General features: G+C 41.9%; 1 long non-coding RNA gene across 1 annotated transcript; it reads right to left on the reverse strand.

Annotated features, from left to right (window-relative positions):
* Positions 1-4,405: 4,405 nt before the first annotated feature.
* LOC120962592 (uncharacterized) lies at positions 4,406-5,097 on the reverse strand. The gene is made up of 2 exons (XR_005753322.3): positions 4,836-5,097; positions 4,406-4,753 (listed from the first exon to the last, which is right to left on the reverse strand). It is a non-coding gene; the product is annotated as an uncharacterized lncRNA (long non-coding RNA).
* Between the last annotated feature and the right edge of the window lie 295 nt (positions 5,098-5,392).

The following is a 5,392-nucleotide window of genomic DNA, read 5'->3' on the forward strand; positions in this document are numbered from 1 at the left end:
TTTATGACTAATGTTGAGTCCATGGATTATACGCACTCTCACCTTTCCATCATTGCTAGCCTCTTCGGTACCGTGCATTGCCCTTTATCACCTTGAGAGTTGGTGCAAACTTCGCCGGTGCATCCAAACCCCGTGATATGATACGCTCTATCACACATAAACCTCCTTATATCTTCCTTAAAACAGCCTCCATACCTACCTATTATGGCATTTCCATAGTCATTCCGAGATATAATGCCATGCAACTTCCACCGTTTCATTTATTATGACACGCTTCATCATTGTCATATTGCCTTACATGATCATGTAGTTGACATCGTATTTGTGGCAAAGCCACCATACATAATTCATCATACATGTCACTCTTGATTCATTGCCCGTCCCGGTACACCACCGGAGGCATCCATGTAGAGTCATATTTTGTTCTAAATATCGAGTTGTAAATAAATAGAAGTGTGATGATCATCATTATTAGAGCATTGTCCCAATAAAAAAAGGCCAAATAAAAAAAGGAAAGGCCCAAAAAAAAGGGGACAATGTTACTATCCTTTTCCACACCTGTGCTTCAAAGTAGCACCATGATTTTTATGATAGAGAGTCTCTTATTTTGTCACTTTCATATACTAGTGGGAATTTTTCATTATAGAACTTGGCTTGCATATTCCAACAATGGGCTTCCTCAAATGCCCTAGGTCTTCGTGAGCAAGCAAGTTGGATGCACATCCACTTAGTTTCTTTTGTTGAGCTTCCATACATTTATAGCTCTAGTGCATCTGTTGCATGGCAATCCCTACTCCTTGCATTGACATCAATTGATGGGCATCTCCCTAGCCCGTTGATTAGTCGCGTTAATGTGAGACTTTCTCCTTTTTTTGTCTTCTCCACATAACCCCCATCATTATATTCTGTCCCACCCATAGTGCTATATCCATGGCTCACGCTCATGTATTGCGTGAAGGTTGAAATTTTTTGAGATTACTAAAGTATGAAACTATTGCTTGGCTTGTCATCGGGATTGTGCATGATGAGAGCATTCTTGTGTGACGAAAATGAAGCATGACAAACTATATGATTTTGTAGGGATGAACTTTCTTTGGCCCTGTTATTTTGAGAAGACATGATTGCTTAGTTAGTATGCTTGAAGTATTATTATTTTTGTGTCAATATTAAACTTTTATCTTGAATCTTTCAGATTTGAACATTCATGCCACAATAAAGAAAATTACATTGGAAAATATGCTAGGTAGCATTCCACATCAAAAATTCTCTTTTCATCATTTACCTACTCGAGGACGAGCAAGAATTAAGCTTGGGGATGCTTGATACGTCTCCATGCTATTATATTATCTGTTTTGGATGTTTAATGGGCTTTATTATACACTTTTATATTATTTTTGGGACTAACCTAGTAACCAAAGGCCTAGTGCAAATTGTTGTTTTTGCCTATTTCAGTGTTTCGCAGAAAAGAAATATCAAACAGAATCCAAACGGAATGAAACCTTCGGGAGAGTGATTTTTGGAACAAACGCAATCCAGGAGACTTGGAGTGGACGTCAAGTAAGCAACGAGGAAGCCACGAGGCAGGGAGGCGCGCCCAGGGGGGTAGGCGCATCCCCCACCCTCGTGGCTCCCCTGACCGACTTCTTTCGCCTATATATACTCATATACCCCGAAAACATCAGAGAGCACCACGAAACCCTATTTCCACCGCCGCAACCTTCTGTACCCGTGAGATCCCATCTTGGGGCCTTTTCCGGCGCTCCGCCGGAGGGGGAATCGATCACGGAGGGCTTCTACATCAACACCATAGCCTCTCCGATGATGTGTGAGTAGTTTATCTCAGACCTTCTGGTCCATAGTTATTAGCTAGATGGCTTCTTCTCTCTCTTTGGATCTCAATACAAAGTTCTCCCTGATTCTCTTGAAGATCTATTCGATGTAATTATTTTTGCGGTGTGTTTGTCGAGATCCGATGAATTGTGGGTTTATGATCAAGATTATCTATGAACAATATTTGAATCTCCTCTGAATTCTTTTATGCATGATTTAATTATCTTTGCAAGTCTCTTCGAATTATCAGTTGGGTTTGGCCTACTAGATTGATCTTTCTTGCAATGGGAGAAGTGCTTAGCTTTGGGTTCAATCTTGTGGTGTCCTTTCCTAGTGACAGCAGGGGCAGCAAGGCACATATTGTATTGTTGCCATCGAGGATAAAAAGATGGAGTTTATATCATATTGCTTGAGTTTATCCCTCTACATCATGTCATCTTGCCTAATGCATTACTCTGTTCTTATGAACTTAATACTCTAGATGCATGCTGGATAGCGGTCGATGTGTGGAGTAATAGTAGTAGATGCAGAATCATTTCGGTCTACTTGTCACGAACGTGATGCCTATATACATGACCATGCCTAGATATTCTCATAACTATGCGCTTTCTATCAATTGCTCGACAGTAATTTGTTCACCCACCGTAGATGCTATCTTGAGAGAAGCCACTAGTGAAACCTATGGCCCCCGGGTCTATTTAACATCATAAAGTTTCCAATCTATTTTACTTTGCAATCTTTACTTTCAATCTATATCATAAAAATACCAAAAATATTTATCTTATTATCTCTATCAGATCTCACTTTTGCAAGTGGCCGTGAAGGGATTGACAACCCCTTTATCGCATTGGTTGCAAGGTTCTTGTTTGTTTGTGTAGGTACGAGGCGACTTGCGTGTATCCTCCTACTGGATTGATACCTTGGTTCTCAAAAAGTGAGGGAAATACTTACGCTGCTTTGCTGCATCACCCTTTCCGCTTCAAGGGAGAACCAATGCATGCTCAAGAGGTAGCAAGAAGCTAGGCTCTACCCCATTATTTCCCAACAAGAGAAGATCAGGAAGAAAATGTACGTTAGAGTTCAAGAGCAGAGAGCCAAAAGTGACAACTGGAAGGGTACCATTTGCCCAAATATTTTCAAAAAACTCAAGTCTAGTATCAAGAGAACTCAATTCTATGAGGTCCTCTGGAGTGGCAAGGAGGGCTTTGAGGTCAAGCATTTGACTGGGAGAGGCAGGAGGTACACAGTAAATCTTGAGAATTGGACTTGTTCTTGTGGTTACTTTCAGTTGGCAGCACTGCCTTGCACTCATGCCACATGTGCTATCTATAAATGTGGGAGAAAGTTGGAAGATTACATTGATAACTGCTACTCCATTGAAACTTTCAAGAAGATTTATGAGCACTGCCTGCAACCTGTTGAAGGAGAGGAAAACTGGCCTGTGTCCCAAAACCCTAGGCCGATTGCACCTGGCTACATTGCCATGCCAGGGCAAAGGAAAAAGAACAATGACAGGAGAGAGAAGAGGGTGAAGCACCAAAGGGTAAGAAATTGAGCAAACATGGCATTCAGATAACTTGTGGATCTTGTGGTGGTAAGGGACACAATAAAACTTCTTGTTCTAAAAATGGAGATAGTACCAAAAAAACAAAGTCACATCTTGGAAAGAGAGGGAGAAAACAGAGAGCCACAGAGGTAACTTATTACTATGTTTGCTCTGTTGAAATGAAATTATGCATTGATTTCGCCCTGATTTCTCTATTTTATTTGCAGCAAGCACAAACAGATGCATTGACAAGCAAGGCTGCAACAGCTAGAGCTTCAGCTGTACCAAGCTCTCAAGCTGCTGGATCAAGCTTTCAAGCTGCTGGATCAAGCTCTCAAGCTGCAGCATCTAGAAGTTCAGCTGGCAGAGGGAGAGGGAGAGGAGCTGGGAGAGGGACAACATCTGGGAGAGGGGCAGGAGCTGGAAGAGGGACTGGATCAACTTCTGGATTCATGCCCCATTTCACAGCTAGTGGGAATTACTAGAGGTGTTTAATGATGTGGTTATTTTGGAAAATGTCAGAATGAACTAGTGCTTGTGATGGAAGTGTCGGTATGAAGTACTGCTTATGCTGGTAGTTTTAGTATGAACTTTAGTGTTATGATGTGAACATGATCCTTGTGGTACTGTCAAATGACCACTATTTATGTTTAACATTGCCTGATGCTTGTGATCCAGTGCAGTTTAGTGTTACTGTCAAATGACCAATATTTATGTCTGGTTTATGTTCAGTGTTACTGTCAAATGATCCTTCAGTGTACCACATTTTTGCTGCAAAATGGTCACTATTACTGTCAAATGACCACTTTGAAATTTGGTGTTCAGTGTAGTGTGCTGCTACTATTAACTGAGCATTGTTATTGTGCTTGTTCCTCTTAAAGAATGTCTATATAGTTCCTGCTGTCAAAAAAATGGCAGTGCATTACATTTGTACTATAATCTGAAAGCCAGTAAAAAAATTGCAAACTTCTGATGTACAAAGTGTCAAAAAGTGCAAACTGGAGCTGTCAAAACCGAGAAATTCAGACATACACATCAAATTTGGGTTTTTCAAATCCATTCAAATATGATTCAGATACAATACATTGCAATTAAGATAGCATCACATTATACATCTCCAGGAACTAAGATAGCATGAACCCTGCGACTAAACCAGCTACAAAGATTATCAAACCATAAACTGCAAATTTATACATCTGAATCACATCTTTCCTGTCACAGCTAGCACTAATTTCAGAAATAACTTCAGTCTTCTTCTCCAATTCCTCTCTCAACGCATCAACTTCTCTCTCACTGGACTGACTAGCAACAGCAGCCTCAAGCATCTACACTTTGTCCCGAAGATCACCCAACAACAGCAGCCTCGATGAATCCGTGCTGTCCAATTGAAAAACAAATTTTAGAAGAAGAAAAATAGAAGTGAGGGGAACAGAGACAACAAAGAAGAGGCGAAATTAACCTGGTTAAACACGCACGAATAGTACGTGCGTCCAGGTTTGCTGGACTCCATGAGATCCACCTTGCCGCCTTCCTCCCGCACAAGCTGCAGATCTTGGCCGGCTCGTAATCCATGGGTTGCTCCCGATTGGGCCGGCTCGTAATCCATGGGCGACCGAGCTGACCCGCAAACGCCTCTCCTTCGAATCCCGCCACTGCGAAAAGAAGCCAATGGCCGCCGCCAGTCGCCGGAGCCAATACGCTCCGTGAAGACAATATATACGGAGAAACAGAGAAAGAGGCATGGGGTGGTACAGGTGGCGTCCCTAATCCTAGTTTCTCACCTAACCCGGCCTTATCCTCTGCCACGTCAGCGAATCCTCTCCTAAACCAGTTTTAAGGGCGCAAATAACTGGGATCAGAGAGTTGGGGGTCTGGATTTCAGGGATTTCAAGGTCGGCGTTCGAATTCGCCGGGTCGAACGAAGACAAGGTTTAAAACAGACTTCTCTCTTCATGTTTAGTTGGTTCCAATAGCCATAACAAAGACATTGTGGTTTTAGTATTGAAAATCAGAGAG

Source organism: Aegilops tauschii, chromosome 4, assembly GCF_002575655.3.
Source record: "Aegilops tauschii subsp. strangulata cultivar AL8/78 chromosome 4, Aet v6.0, whole genome shotgun sequence".
Lineage (NCBI taxonomy): Eukaryota > Viridiplantae > Streptophyta > Magnoliopsida > Poales > Poaceae > Aegilops > Aegilops tauschii.